Source organism: Empidonax traillii, unplaced genomic scaffold (genome assembly GCF_003031625.1).
Source record: "Empidonax traillii isolate 1590-97213 ecotype Southwest subspecies unplaced genomic scaffold, ASM303162v1 scaffold470:size469199, whole genome shotgun sequence".
Lineage (NCBI taxonomy): Eukaryota > Metazoa > Chordata > Aves > Passeriformes > Tyrannidae > Empidonax > Empidonax traillii.
The window spans coordinates 160,600-177,329 of record NW_020955663.1 but is presented as its reverse complement, the minus strand read 5'-3'; the positions used below and the strand labels follow the sequence as shown (position 1 = coordinate 177,329).

Below are 16,730 nucleotides of genomic sequence, written 5' to 3'. Positions count from 1 at the left end.
ATGATGAAACACGCGATTTTAGAACCTCTTTACAATAGGGCAACTTTCATTCACAGAATCAAGACTCAACTTATCTGTCAGTATGGTAGCCTCCAGCTGAATGCAGGTAGAAATAAAAAGAAAAATGTAAAACCATACAGTTATCTATAAAACCTACACAGAACATAAGCTACAGCTTAATGATTCAGCAATGACTCAGCTATCAGATTCAAAAACATTTTCAAATAACCAAATAAGTTTGCATGCAAGAGCAGCCTTCAGAGATATTCATATTTATGCACAGCCAGCTTTTGCCAAAACAGCAATGATCTCAAGTTTTTCAGTTCCTTAACACAACTAAGCCTAAGGGCACAAGAAAGGGATGAGGTTTATAAAGTAGGAAGCACCCAGACATAAGTATCTTTGACAGAGTAAAGCTTCCAGCAGGATCTCAACCAGGTGCAGCCACTTTCATTAGCCAAGTCTGAGATTACTCCCATGCTGACTATCAAGTCCTATGAAAACATGAATTATCTGCATGCACCACAGCAGTGTTCATCCACATGCTTTGCCACTGCTGGACATACTTCTCAGGGTTTCAAAACTGTACACAGAATTACCAAAATTCTCTGAGAACTTACACACATAAATACACAACCACATTTTGTAGATTTTATTCCTTTAACTTGTCCGTGCTGTTTAATTTCCTGTTAAAAGGGAAACATTTCTTTCAGTGGTACAGATGGGACAAGGCAGAAGTCTCAGATTTCTGAGGCATGCAGGAGAGAAGCTGTGTTAGGACTTTCATCTCTCCCTCTTGGTTTCTACTCAAATCTGTTATTTGTGGTTATACAATCAATAACATTCAAACTAGTATTGCTCAGATTCAAAACCCAGTTACCAGCTGAAACCCTCTGCATATTTCCAACTGAAACTCAGGACAGTTCTGGAAGCTCAGCTTCAACTGAACTCCTCAGGATTTGGATGTGTTTGTTTAAATAAAAGGAAAAGTCCACATGAAGACCCTAAATTCCCTAAGGTAGCCTTTCTTGGAACACCTCAACTCTTGGCAGTGGAAACTGAGTCACAGTCACAGAAGCCCCTTTCAGGATGGAACATGCAAATGCAGTTCTGGAGATTTCAGTGTTACTGAAGTCAAGGCCATCCCTTTGATACTTGAAGTCTGAAATAAGCTTGAGCTAAATAAATATTGCCTTGTCGTGAATAAACCAAGTTCAGATACTTAATCAAATTTTCATTTCTGTGTGATAAAGCATTTATATTATGGCTATCATTGTGACAGCAAAGCCTTGAGTCAGTGTGGCTGCTCTGTCTGCTACGATGAAGAGTCAGAACTGTTCTGTCTGCAGGTGACACACACTATGCTCAAATCCCAGTATGGTCAAGCCAGAACTGACATCAGGTCTTTCTAGAAGAGCTTTAGAGGCTGTTCTAAGGTTTTCCTGATCACCTGAAATTCAGGGGCATTTTTCTGATACAGAGTGTCACAGGTGTTGCCACTGAAGCAAAATGCAGCCTTAAGCTTTTTGAGTAGGGAGAGTTTTCTCAGGATCAGTGGAATGATTGATGCTACATCCATGAGGAGCATGAATCAGCACCCTGTCCACAGGAGGAGCAAAGCTGACAGTTATTCTGAAGAGGAAATCTTGGTTCCAGTGAACTCAATCATAAAAGTCCCCATGATTCAATGGAGCCAAGATTTCTTGTTCTACTGCAAAGCCAATAGGGAAAGCAGAGGCAAGAATTTTACTTAATCGCTTCTTATGCACTTCAATAATAAGATGGTCTAGTCCTCCCTGTTACTATCAGGGTTCACATGAGGACAGGGACACAATTTCTGTTTTATTTCAAACAATCTCAGGCACATCTTTCTTTCCTTCCTTTTTTTTTTTTTTTTTAATGGGAGTCAGAAACCCTGAAATCTGGAGGCTCACTCAAATTCTAGCATCTCTTGGTGGGTCTGTCACACAGATGAAAGCGGGCTGCAATTTGCTGCATAACCTATGCTGTGCCCTAAGCTGCAGTAGCACTGCATGGCTTCATGTAAGTGACATGTCACAGTCAGTAGCAAGTGTCTGAGCTCACTGACAGGCACACAACGTGTGACACCATCCTCCAACACCGCTCTCCTCTGCAGCCTCCGCCTCTCGGCGAGAGCAGAAACAAGAGTTGGTAGCAAGGAGCACAGAACAGGCATTTCATGGGTTTTGTCAGTGTTGCAATATGCAGCTGCTTTGGAAAAGTATTACCACAACCGAGTGTCAAATGTCACTCATGTTTCCACTGTCACTGAGAACATGGTATAGTGCATAAAACCCAAACGTGCTAGCTAAACTGTGCAACTCCTGAGCAGTGCCCTCCATTAAATGTAATTGCATTACCTGACAAATAATCAATGTTCAGATGACACTCAAGAGTCCTAACTGCTAATCCTGGGCTAAAACTATCTGATATTTGCCTTCTTTCTGAAGTTTTATACTGTGTCTGTGCTTCAATATCAGCCCCAAAGGAGAAGTAGCATCACAAATAAGGTCCTGGCTTCCAATATGAATTTTCTAATAGTGCCATTAGAGAGATGAAGAACATAATCTGGTTTTGAACAAAAGAGGGCTCAGCCTTGGACAAGCAGAATGACACAGCACCTTGTTTATATCATTACTTAAGATATTTAGCATGTTAATTTTTCATTCTGTTAGGCTTAATTCTTCAATATTTGGTACAGATCTCTTATTTTATCAGGAGTTCCAATGAGAAGGGAAAGAGCAGTGACTTTTTGATATCAAGGTCTGCAAAGAAAATTAAAATAGCAAATATTAGTTCAGAACAACCGGTGAGTGTGTAAGAGCTATTTTATATGGCTGTGGGCTGCTCTGGTCTGAATGCACAGAGGATAGGATTCTCCTGGGACACAATAAAAGGCTTTTTTCATATCTCTCCTTCCCTTTCCTCTTCCTCAGTAGGGCCTCCAAGTTGGAACTCCCGTTGTCCGCAGTCCCTCTATCCCTGATGTTCCACCTCACCCACGTGTGAGTGAGCAGTAGTACTCCAGCTCCTGCTTAAGTCCTGGTCACTCAATACTCCTATTTTCTGTCTTCAGCACTTGTGTGTGGTGATATGAAATTCCTTGGAATTCTCTGCCTTCCTCATCTGTACCCAGCCAAGCCACCCTCACAGGACCTGCTTCAGAGACCCACCCCAGTAGCTTCAGAGCCAAGAGTGGTCAGGGGAAAAGGCCACAGTCCCGTCACTTGGGATGTCTGAGCTGGTTCTGCTGTGGAAAGGTGATGGCAGAATGGGGCCAGACAACCCTTGGTGGAAAGAATGAGAAAATGAAAAGAGCTTTCCTGCTCTTCACAAAAAAGCAAGGTCTTGCGATGTGAGCCTAATTAATGTTTACATGAGCCCTGTATTTGTTTATATTTAATACATCTTTTTCTAAACGTAATTCAAGACCACAGCTATTCTAGAGTATGAAAAGCAGCTCTTCCTTTGAACCATATTTTTAAAAGAACTACTTTTCCAGTCAATGTAAAAAACAATTATGAGACTACACATGACTTTTTAAATTATAGATTATTGATGGGAGCAACAGTGACAAAAAAAATTCAAAAAAAAGAAGGCAATATGCCTTATTACAGGTTTTCAAAACACTGTAACACCTAACTCATACAGTTAGAGGAGTGTGACCTGAATTTTTCACTACTTTAGCTTCTCCTACCTTCAGAGGACCCCATTCAGCACAGACTTAAGTACATGGTTTAACACTTGACATCCAGTTTTAGCAAAACAACTAAGCACACCTGTCAATACCACTGCTTCCACTCTACGTCAGGATCAAACAGTACCACAGAAATGCTCAGTATAAGATCAACTGAAGAAGTACGGGAGGATTCATAACACTGTACCAGTAAGGTTTTGCACTGAACAGCTTTAACTGACAGTCTTTACCTGTAGGGGAACATGTTGTTTATAAATCTGAAAGAGGGCTCATGAAACAAATGATAAAGAAGCACAAATTATTCGCAGCTGAAGAAACGTGCAGTCCTCCCCACAAACACGATGGAATTCCCATAAGCTACAGAAATTTGTTATGATACAGCTTTCCTTAGAAAATTTAAACATGGAAATCAAGGTAAAGGAAGTGTTGAACATAATAAAAAGACATGACCATTTTAAAATTCTTATTCTTGTCATATCACTTTCTCAAAGACAAACATTTATCCTTCTATAGGTGCCTTCATATCATGCAATCATAAGACAGACGCGCAAGAATCCTTAAAAATACTAAATAATTATTCAGTAATCATTATTTACATTCTCCTTGTACACTTGTAACTCTACATTAACCTGCTCACAGAAGGATGGGGTGACTGTGCTAAGGCAATAGGTATTTCTGTATGAACTGTAATCAGAAAGCTGCAAACCTTAATAGCATAATAGGGAACTGTGTTCCCTAATTGAAGAGTTCAAGTGTTGGCAATATCATTGATAATAAACTAATAAGTTAGAAGAGCCTTCTTCACCTAGATGTCCAGCAATGATTGGACAAAATAAGGGCTGAAGACTGTTTAGAATTAATAGGGCTCACATTTAAATACGAATTATCTTAGTAGGCTTTTCTATATTGATTGTACACTGCTGTTAAGTCCTCTCATATCTATAGAAACAAATGATCCTTACTCAACATATAAAAGCCGCCCTAGTACTAAATATTGATCTCAACAGGGGGCAAATCCTAAATGGAAGTAACTGGAGGGGACTAAATTCTACACTCAGCAGGGAGACACATGGGAAGCACCCAGGACACAGAACAAGGTACAAGTGACTTCCAAGTCCAGCAGAACTTTTGCTTTAACAAGATAAACTTCCATTTTTCACAGATGCTTTCTGAATAATTCTGTGAAAAAACACACACACCTCTGAACAGAGAATGGAAAGAGTTCAAGACACTTCCCTGCCCCCTTTACTGTTTAGATTTCCTGTTTCAAATAAGAAGAGATTATGAAAGGAGGAAAAGTTGTCTTCAAACACACTTTGAAAAGACATGTGTAATACTCCTCCTTGCTTTATCTGCCAGCCCTGTTTCTCCTGACGCTGTGGCAAACCCACAGAGTGACCCTGATCCCAGGGATCCTTCTCTGCTACATATCCATGTAGCTGGAAGCTTACTGAAAGCAGTATTTCTCCTTAACTTATCTTTGGTTTACTCTATTGTGTTCTCTACCAGCATCAGAGAGAAGGGCGGAGAGATTATTGGCATGTTAGAAAATGGGGTATTCAAGGGTATTTTCATTAACAAATCAGAAATGAGAAAATTGTATCATAGTAGTTTTTAAACAACAAAACATTTGCTCCATAATAATTAAAATCAATGAAAAAATACAATTAGCAAAATATATATATATTGTGTCATAACAACAAGCAATAATAACAACTGTTTGAGGATTTATTTGTATTTGTGAAACCCAAACAAACAAACAAAATAAAAAAAGAGGGTCTTTTGCTCAGATAGGTAGTATTTTATTCTACTCAAATATATGAAACATATCTTCAAAAGCCTAATCTCCCAACAGAAAACCTTGTCAAAGCAAAGAACACCCGGAAAAACAGTCCTCATCTGTTTAAAAACATCAATGTCTTCTGAAAAAGGTACATGAACAAGTGTCACGCAGTTGAAGAACATGGACTAGCTAGACTGCTTTTACAGAGGCATCAAATCTACTTTAGATCTTCATACCAACTACAGAGCACAGAATGAAAACTGTGGCACATTACAGAATATAAATGTGTAAACCATTCTCAAATCCATCTGTTTTTATTAAAAATGTAAATCACAAATTTCAATACCTTTCCCGATGTCACAGAAAAAAGGCCTGCATGATAATTTATTTCTTTCCCCGATAGAAGTTACCTCATCAAATGCAAGTTATGACTAACAATAGTGGATGTGACTTCACTGCAGAAGTTGTACTCAGTAAGCAAAAGGTTAATAGTCTGAAGTCAGTGATTTAGTGTCATGATGTGTGAAGTAGCCAATCAACAGTTGGTGTTTGAAAGAGGATGGAATATCATATTTATAAAGCAGGGAGGGGGATGTGCTGATTTTTTTGTTGTTGTTCTGGTTTGGTTTTTTGCTTGTGTGACAGTGATTTCAGCTGGAAGCAAACTAAATTTGACTCAGCCAGCTCACACCTGAAAACAAGATACTGAATCAGTGACAACAGACCTGGTCATTACAACGTTCATTAAGGTCTTCAATTAGTGAATTTGGTGGTGAATGTTGATCTTAAAAACACTGGAAAAGTACCTGCAAGCTGGGGCCCTATGAAAATTTCTCTCAGAGAAAGGCTTTCAGCTTTTCAGAGGGTACCCAAGGGTCCCCATTTCTCATTTATATCATAGGTTCATGGGGGCTACTGAGGGACACTGGATGAAGGTAGAAAGTCAGGCAGTGTAAGAAGGAGAGAGGGAGGTAAGCTCAGGGTGCTTGTCTAACACCCCTCTGTTATTAGTGGCAGAAGCCCCTGGAGAGGCGCAATGCCTCCTCAGACTGCCTGAGCCCATACATTTAGAAAGCAGTTGTCAATAGCCACAAATTTAGGCCATCCCCAGAAGAGCCTTTTGCCACTTAAACTGTAAAGCAAAATAAATTAAAATCCAAACTAACTCAACACTTATCACCAGTACCTTTTTTAAAAGAATTTAAGAGTTTTGATGCAAAGGGTAACTGCCAGCCAATTTTTTATCCTTAGGATTTTATTACGATTAACCCACAAAGGATCTCATTGTCCACATTCTTCACGTGTAAGATCCCTATAGGTGTCAGCAGCAGTATTGAAGGGTTGCAGGCATATCCCCAGATTCAGCTCAGCTGTAGGAATTGCACAGCATTACTAGATCAGAGATCAATTTAGACCAGTTCTAAATGATTAAGACTGTTAAAACCAACTTACAACAGGTATTTACACACAGGTTAAAGGTCTGACCTCAAACCTTTGAGGGTCAACTGTGAGGAGCTCATGATTTCCACAGACTTTGAAGCAGCTGTTAAGAAATATTCAGACTAGAATATTCTGTACTGTGTAACAGGGTAGCAGCATTGTCTTGTGTATACCTTGTAAGTATAGATAAAAATACAGTATGATTTTAAGATCAAATTACAGCAGCACCACTGATGTAGTTTAGGTCTTGTAAAAATCAAAGTTGCACAAAAATTGAAGACCAATAAAAATGTTTCCACGATTCTTTTTTTAATCCCATTGAAAACAATTTTTCGTTGTAAACATTTTTGCCAGCCAAGCACTGCAGCATTGTGCAACTGCATGACAGCCAAAGAGAAACTGATGAAAAGCTGACTAGATTGATTTCATTTTTCCAACCGGAGTGAAATACGTAAAAGGAAATAACAAAATGGTGAAGTTATTTTTATATATGAAAAATGCTCACATTTAATAAACTCACATGGAAACTGCACAGCCAATGGTAATGCTTTTAAAATAGATTTACAGATCCCTTCGGTTCTGCAGAGAAACAAAGGCACGAGTGGGTTCCTGCGGCACCTTTCCCCTTCACTGGGGACCGACTCTCCCTGCTGGAGAAGTCAGACCTAAGCCTGCCCAAACTCTCTATCACCCATTCCCTCTCCCCCTGTGACCTTCCAGGTTTCTGTGTAGAAGTCTGGCAGGGGGTTACTACTGGAACTCAGAGCTATATTTATTCCCTTGGCTCCCATCCATCACTGTTGCAGAGCAGCCAGAAGGGGAACCAACCAATACAGCATGGGTTCTGCCAGAGTTGTGCTGCCAGAGAAGTTAAGAATGAAAGACAGAGGAAACAGAAGCTATCAAAATGAGTATTTCTATCTCTAAGGAAATAGGGGCTTCCTCCCTCTGCGGATTCCCCTTCTAAAGATTAAGATGTTTCTCTCCTTTTTAAAAGACATCCTGACAGAGAAACCCACGGGTTTCCCAGGTCTTCTACATCTCCCTGAGGTTCTTCCTGAGAGAAAGAACACTGACAGCACAGTATCCCTTGCAAACCTCAGGCATTTGTGTGGCCTTTCCTTCCAGCTCACATTGCTACAGACAGGGTGCCACCCACAGCAAGTTCTACCTGTGCACAGGTCCATGACACTATCAGTAGAAAGGGTTAACACTGCACCCATTGCATCACCTGCAGCTACACACTCGATGCTCAGGGGCATGTAAGAATCATTTAATTGGTTCTGTACAAACATTAAATCCACTCAACAAAATAACGGCAACAAAACTCCATTTCAAGATGAAAATTATTTGGATTATAAAGATGCACCTCATCATCAACTGACTTTTACAATAGCTGGATTGTGAACTTTATGAGAAAGGGAGAGAGCGGAGTAAGAAACAGTTTTTCCGTATCACAGATACTTTAAAGGTTTTAGAATTTCCTTTTATTCTCCTCCAGGACTAACCTGATACCTTCTGCAACTTTTCAAAAGGAAGAGCCAACAAGACAGCACAAAGAACATGAATGTTCTTACCAGGAATGCAGACTGCGAGACTCTGCAACAGAAACCAGTCAGACCCAGTCTCTCACATCACACTGGAGCACCCAAGCCAAGAGTAGGTTCTCTTCTGACCCACTGAATAATTAACTGATTATTTAAATTGGAATAGCCTGAAGCAGGAACTTGAAAAGAATAGCCAAAGTGTGTTTATAGAGCACTCACCTGGGATGTGAGAAACTTGATTTGAAGAAGCTGATTCAAATCAGATAGAGAGGAACGATCTGAATTCAGCTCTCCAGTGACCCAGGTGCATTCCATAATCACCAGTCCATAATGAAGTGCAGAGATGCAACTCTTTCATTTTGAGCAGAAATTCAATTGTGGACCTGAGAAATCCTTCAAAGATGCGGCATGTTGATGCAAACTAATGAACTGGCATTTTTCAACTGCAATAAGAAAATGGCAGCTAGTTCTGGCCAGAAACTATACTTCTATATTTGGAAAGCCCTTAGCATGCCAAAGATACCACCAAACAGGCAAAAGATTGAAATTCTAATCCAGAAGTGGCTGTGGATTTCCTATTGCTCATTTATCTCGTAGCATGCCTATTTATCGCAGACACACGCATATAGCTTTGTGTTTAAAAAAAAAAAAAAGCTTGAACATTTGATCTTTAAAACAGTCAAGAATATTTTTAAATATCTAGGCTATTTTAAGAGAAACTTTATGGTAAAATTCAAAGGGAGTAGCTAAAACAGGAGAGTTTTTTTTGGTTTGTATTACAGTACTAATAAGGATATACTGGGTTAACTTCTACTAGTTATTTTATTAGCCCTGAGAGGAATTACACTCTTATGGCAAAATCTCAACGAATCAATGAAGAGCAGTTACCTTAAAAAGGTAATATATAGTCATTTTATTGCATGTTTCTGTTTTAGGTAGCCTATAATCTTTACAATTTTTTTAATCAAAAGGTTGGATTCCTTTTTGTATTTGAAATAATGAAATGAGACGAAGTTTAATCAGGAAACAAGTGGAGTTGCACACTGTACTTACAGTGGAACTAGGAATCACATGAGATTCACCAGGTAAGACACTTTTAACTACTGGCTCAGTCCTGCCCAAATTAGCAGAAGCAGAACTGGATCATAGAAATCCCATTAAAATCAACAAAAATTTTGCTAAACTTTATGTACTTTCCTCTGAGAAGAGAGATTCATAGTTTTCTACAAAAATGTGTGATATATTCCAACAAAACAAATGTAAAAGCTACTTGGAGCACCGGTTTTAAAACCAGTGCTGCTTTCCAACATAGAGTCAACCCTCAACATTCAAAAAACTCAGAAGTCTTTGTATGGACTGGAACCTCTAATATTCATGCAAACCCTTGAGAAACAAAAGAAAAGAAATTTCATGTCTGCCTTTTTTTTTTTTTCCCCAAAACTGTGCCAGCACTAATATGGTTGAACCAGGGCAAACACCTATCAAAAATCCTTGGCCAGTAGTAGAAGGCAGTTTCTACCTCTCCTGTCAATTATAAACTGATGCCAAAGACAAGATTCTTCCCTAATTCACTCGATCAACACTTCACTGTCACATCATTCCTTTGAGTAAAACTGTTACCAAAACCAACATGTTGCATTGCCCTATGTTTTATTGTTTCTGTGGACCACTGAAGAAACAACACATGTAGATTTAAATATGTAAATATGAAACTAAAATGTAACCCGTCCATGCACAGCTATCTAAAGAAATGGTCAGAAATAAACATCCAGCCCACCACGTTAGCCTTTCTTAATAGAAACCTGACTTTACAACTCCTTGCTTTCTTCACCCTAGCTCTCACATGCTCTTTCTCATGAAATAAACCTTGGCTTCCCTTGAACTCATTTATCCTTTCCTTGCTGATAATTTATTCCATATGCCTTTTGCATTAAGTTATTCTGCCTGATTTTCCTATTTACCTGTGGTTTTTTTCTAAATTTTAAGTTAAAGAGACCTATCTGTATCTACCATTGGTATTGCAGCGACAAGATTGATGGTGACAAGGTCTGCACAAACCTATGGAGACCAACTTATGAGAGTGAAATAAAACAACATTAATACTATATGCTATCATTTAGAAAAATAAATGTAAGACCAGGCTGGCAACCATCATGGTGCTATCACATGGGTTACCAGGGCTAATTCCCAGATCAGCAGGGGTCAAGACTACGAAGGAAGCACTGCACATAGCCCTGTTGTGACCGAGTAGACTGTGGTACTTGATAGCAACCCCTTTATAGCATTGAGGAGCTCAACAGGGCATCCCATCACAAAGAACCATAGTAACTGTGGCAGAATATCCCAAAGGCATAAAAAAGGAGGCAAAGTTTCTAACAGGGCTTATCACATAGGAAAAAAAAAATTAAAAAGGCAACGTAAAAAAAACTGTAACGAAATTCGCATAAAGGCTGAAATCAGCTCATTATTAAAGGAAGAATCAAGACTGTCATGTACCCCCTTTGCACCATGACACCCTGACCCATGATAGCCTGACGTCAAGGAAGGCTCCCAGAACATCCTGGACTGCCCCAAGGCAGAGCTCGGGCCACAGGCAGCCCCTGCATCCAACCTCCCCTGCATCCCCACATGGGTCATGGAGGTGAAAGTCAGCTCATACTCTTCTTTCTGCCCCCCCCCTCCCCCCTTGCTTTTCTTGTTCACAAAACGGAGACAGGGCCAAATTTTCGCAAGCAGCCTTTCCCTGGCACTGTGCTAGCCCTGCCTGATTTTCACCAGCTCCCATCCTCCTGGCAAGCACTTGCTCCCTCTGGAAGTCCGAGATGCTACAGCTGGACAGTTTAACACTAATGCATCAAAAAACAGCCACTGGTTTGAAGCAGCTCTGTTGTTTGTCCCACACTGTGGGAGTGAAGCCATCACCATTATTATCAGGCACTGCTACCTGCAGATCTGCCTGTTAATGTCCCACCAGGATCGACAGTGCTGCTTGTTCCATAACATGACAAACACTTGTAAGGAATTACCTAACTTTGCTTTTGGTTATATGACTCTCAAACGCTACAAAGCACAATGGAGGAAAGATCAGATATTGAGGCTGCTGTGGCTATTTTAGTTCTGTTTTCTTCTTCTGTGTTTTAAAGGCAGTCAGATTACAACAAAATTGTTTGTCTTTAATATAGTTCAACTTGACCTGAGGAACCCATCTCCTTAGAAAACAATCTCACAAGGAGTATTTAGATTAAGTCCTGTAGAAAGCAGTGACTTCAAAATATTTTCAAGGCCCCGTCTTACAATTTTTACAAAACACAGAAAACAGGTTAATTATAATTATCCCTCTCTAATTCTTTTGCCTTTTTGATGCATTTGGTTTTCTAGTAAGATGCACCTGAAAATCAGAGCAAATTTAAATATAAGGGAAAGGTGCCAAATTCAGAATATTGGAAGAATCCTACCTCTTGGAGCATATTCAGTCACAGCATTGGTGCAGCTGGGCAGAGGCAACCCAAATCCTCCCTCGCTACCCTATTCCCCTGCCTCTTTCCCGATCTGGATCTCTGCTGCCCCTGAAAAGATGCTTCAAATCTCTCACTCAGTGCTTGGCTTCATTACTTAACCTGCCAATACGAGTGAAAATGTCATAGCAGTTATTGTGATCCACTCAGATTCAGACAGATGCTACTCGGTTATTTCACATTAAGCAACAAACACCCATCAGATCTTTATAATTTTCACTTATTTCTAGCCAAGGTCAGATTCTGATCAGTGACTTGGTCATAGGAAGTTCATACTTCATATTCGGCCACACAACTGGAAACTGGAACTGCACATCCGTACAATAACCCTGAGATCATCCAATTAGGCATCAGAATTATTTTACTTTTACATATTTTCTTTCAGTAGCTCATCCTTTTCTCCCCTTTTGCGAACATCTGTGCCCGGAGTGTCTTCACTAGAGAAATTTGGATTTCCATCTACAGTTGCCAGAATAACTTTATTCATGTTTCTATAAAAGAAAGAATATGTATTTTATTTTTTCATCTGTGTTCTCCTTCCCTGAATCCAAATTGCTTGCAACTCTGGAAATGCAAGTTGTGAATGAGAGGAGAGAAAAATAGTTTTTCAAGATCATACTGTTTTTAGCATTTTAAAGAGCTGATACGCATCTATTCAGGTATCTGAGAGAAATTCAGAGATTAAAATATAAATTTACTTACAAATCCTTTTAAAACACACTAAATCAGATGATTTTAAAAAAGCTTTGGTTGTCCACATTCAAACTAGAAAAATAAATCTATTTATGGCTTTAGTTTCCATTTTTATAAAGTTCATATAAATCCATGCTTTTTTTTCTTTTTCTTCTTTTTTTTTTTTTTTTTTTTTTTTTTTTTTTTAAGTCAAGGCACTCTAAAAACACCTGTGCAATTCAAAGTCAACTTTAAGCAAAAATCAACATTTGGAAAAATTACTTCTACTGATTTTCCTACACTTGATGAAACTTGTGTTTCCTAAGGAATAAGCACATCCCATTTTAATGGACTAGTGGATTTTCTACATGTGTTTGAATGCAAATCTCTTTGGTCACCTAAGGCTCCATAGTGGGTAAACAACCTAATGTGTCAGCTTTCTGTACTGAAGATCACAATTTCTGATCTCAGCACTCTCTTCATTGCTGCAAGCAAAACAGTGGTACTGATGTTGCAACTTACAGGCTACTCTCTTCTGATAATGAATGGGTTGGGTTATTGGCCTCTGGCATGGACAAAAATATGACAATCAGTCTCCTCATTATATAAAAGTCTACAGTGAAGACAGTGCCAGACAACTTGCTGAGTATTAGAGCTCAAATATGTTCAGAAGTCAAAAAGCCCGTAGAACAAATCCTTTTTCTTCCTTACAATTGATAAAGTCATAGTCAATTTATTAAAAGTGTTTTAATACAGCGTTTCCATCACAGCAACTTGTGTCTTCAGGAACTCATTTGCAAAACACAGCGTTAGCCTGCAAATATTTTAGGTTCATTCCTTGCACATGTAACAGAGAGGCTGACCTTTCTTACATCTGCAGTTGTTAATTGTCATCATCGTAACAGCAAATGAAAACAAAGTTTAAGTCACCGGCACTTTCAAAAAACCCATTGTATTAAATCTCGTTTACCTGCAGGAATAGAAATTCAAAGTCACGAGCAAAATCTGAAGACAGAGCAGACATGAGAAAGTGCACCCAATCGCAGGGTTTAGCAACTGTACCGAGACTCTCTTCTAGTGCACGTTCTGAAACAGCAATCGATTCTCTAAGCACTTGGTACCAAACTGGAAACATTTTTCTTCTACAACATTCTGAAAACTTTAAACAACTCATTTATGATTCTTTTCTTCCGAAGATTAACAGCACATCCACTAGAAGATTAATTGAAAATAAAATTTTAAAAAGGATAGCAGAAAGGGCAAAACAGAACAGACTAGGACAAACAACTCAAGCTATTTACAAATATTTTTATAATGACTAGAAATCATAGAGCCCTCTTTAGCTGTCTAACTTAAAAAACAGTAACAAAAAAACCAAAACAAAACCCAAAACAAACAAGCCAAAAAAAATGCATCATCTGTTGACTGAACACAGGGCCTGATTTTCAAAGCTGCTGAGCACCCACAACTCCATCTGAAGTCGGTGGAAGTGATGAATGCTCAGCAGCTCTGCAAATCAGGCCCAAACTGTCCAGGGTCTGCTAGGAGCCTCGCAGAAGTGGTGTTCAGAGAAGGGGTTTTGTTGTAGAAACGAGGAGGTTCAAAGTAATCTGTCAAAGAAGTGCTGCTACATTCATGAGTCGTAAAGCTAGCTAGCTCTCAGCTATGGGAAAAAAGTTAATTCATAGGGCTCATAGGGCTTGCATTTGTCAAGGAGCAGGACGTCAATGCTATCATTATCAGGCAAATCAGCCAGGCGTTTAATGGTAGAATCAGGAGACATTTGCTCTCCACTATCAGAATGACATCATAACTAAAGCAGCCTTCGGCGAGGGGGGAGAGCCGGGGCAAGGCTTGGGCTGCACGCACACTTTGCACTTCTGCTCGGCTCGCCCCACCGACCGCTACTCCCCTTCCCCAGGAGGAAACTTCCAGCTTTCAGCTACCTCCACTCCACAACTTCGTCCTCGCAGCATCCGAAACACCAGCATCTGATTTTACAAAATACTTCTAAACCTGTCCGATCCAAAACAGCAATATTGTAACCCAGATATTCGGTTAGGAGGGGGTGGGTTTGACACAGAAGCTGCAAATTCACTCTCAAAATTTCTGGTATTTTGAATTACTTCAGTCATCTTCATTCTCCATCAAATAGGGGGGAAGCTTACACACACATTAAAAAACTAGTTGCCTCTGTGATTTAAGAAGTAACAGCTTAGTTAACTAAGTCGATTTTTAAGCGTACACAAACACACACACAAACAATCTTTGAATATTCTGAAGCATTTAGTGATCTATTTGATGACCAGAAATATAACAGCAATACATATTTTCCTTCCACAATAGCTGTAATTATACAAGTCAAACAGCACGAATTACAAACTACTAATCCATTTTCTTTAAAAATATCACTACAGGTACACAGGCACAGTACAAAAGCCTCACCTTGTATAACAACTGTGAGGGGAAAAAGTTATGAAAGCAGACAGAAAACCTAAAATCCCTGAGGCTACAAAAAAATCCCGCTATTGAGAAATAACCCAAGAGACCACATAGGGAATGTACAGCTTTCAGAAGCACTTCTCATCTTATTTGCACTTAACCTATTGATGTACTTATGCAGGTCACTTACTTTTCGGATATGTTTGAACCCTTTACAATCATGCAGATCGCCGCGGTTTTCACTTGGGCTTTTGTTTTTTTGGTTTTGTTTGGTTTTTTGCAAACAAGTTTCATTTAAAAAAGATCCAATTATGCAAATCTGCTCCCGGATAGGTAGTGAATATTCAATATGATGGTGATACTGTAATAGTTCAATGCAACGCACTGTACTGGACAGATTTATGAGGCAACGTCACTACTACGCTCTGGTCCTCGCTGAAGCATCTTGAAGTTAATTAAAGCTGCAATGTCCACTTTTCCAGCCACCCTCCTCATTCAGGTTTACTATTTCAACATCAAACCAGCGAGGGGGCCTCCCCCCTCTCTCCGTACATTTAAGCAGCCTTCCCCAGTCAATGAACAATGAACAAAGATTTGAGCGATAGGAAGGGGGGGAGAGAAAAAAATCTCCACAGGAATAATCAAATCCGGTTTAAACAAGTAAAAATATAGTTTCTAATATTAAACTAGAAAAGAAAACATTCTTCTCCAAGAGAACGTGCAGAGGCGCTTAGCCAGCCCCTTCAGAAAGGGTCTAAAAGCAGCCAGTCCTTTTTATTTCGAGCAGTGAATGAGCCCAAACAAGGCTTCTAAACTTAATTATGACACTTAAAATAGTCTTTTTCCACAGAAGCGGGGCGGCTCGCCGCCGCTATCTGTATCAGCCGGGCACATCAGCTCAGCAAACACGGCCCCTGTTGGATTTATTTTAAACTGCACGGGGGGGCGGGGGGCGGCGGGGGAATGCACAGCCCCGCAGAGCGCTCCCGCCGCGGGCGGCCGGGCAGCCGCGCCCGCCCCTGCCCCGCACCGCACAACTCTGCCCCGCACACCCCGCACAGCCCCGCACCGCCGGCTCAAGTGCGAACGGAGCCATCTGACAAATCACGTCCCCGCCTCGACACTGTATCAGCCACGGCCACATCCGCCGCACGCACCCCGAAACAATGCCCGCCGCGCAGGCAGGCGGCGGCCGGAGCCCTCCCTGCCCGCCGCGCCCGCCCCGGGCAGCCCGCACCCTCTCCCGCACCGCGCCCCCGGCCCCGCCGCCGCGCCGGGGCACGCCGGCAACTAACTTTTCGGATGGAGCCCCGTGCGAGCCGCCCCGCGGGAGCCGCAGACCCCTCCGATAAATCTTCGCGACCTTTTTATTTTCACGTTGAAGTTCACACACACAAGCGGCAGCGCTCACCGCCCCCCCCCCCCCCCCCCCCCCCCAGCCCCTCTCTCTCTGCCTCTCTCTCACACACACACATATATATTAATTATTTGCAAAACTGCAACAGATGGGCGCATTAAAATCTGGATTCTTTCCTACACAGCATCAAAGAATCTCTCCTTCCTCCCCCCCCCCCCCCCCCCCCCCCCCCCCCCCCCCCCCCCCCCCCCCCCCC

The 16,730-nt window shown here is 40.8% G+C and overlaps 1 protein-coding gene across 2 annotated transcripts in view; it reads right to left on the bottom strand.

Moving 5' to 3' along the window:
* ZNF536 (zinc finger protein 536) overlaps positions 1 to 16,504 on the bottom strand; it is a 232,114-nt gene extending 215,610 nt beyond the window's left edge. For both annotated transcript variants that reach the window (XM_027895808.1, XM_027895809.1), the window contains exon 1: positions 16,413 to 16,504. The gene's annotated coding sequence lies outside the window, so the exon portion shown is untranslated. The remainder of the gene's footprint in view (positions 1 to 16,412) is intronic.
* Between the last annotated feature and the right edge of the window lie 226 nt (positions 16,505 to 16,730).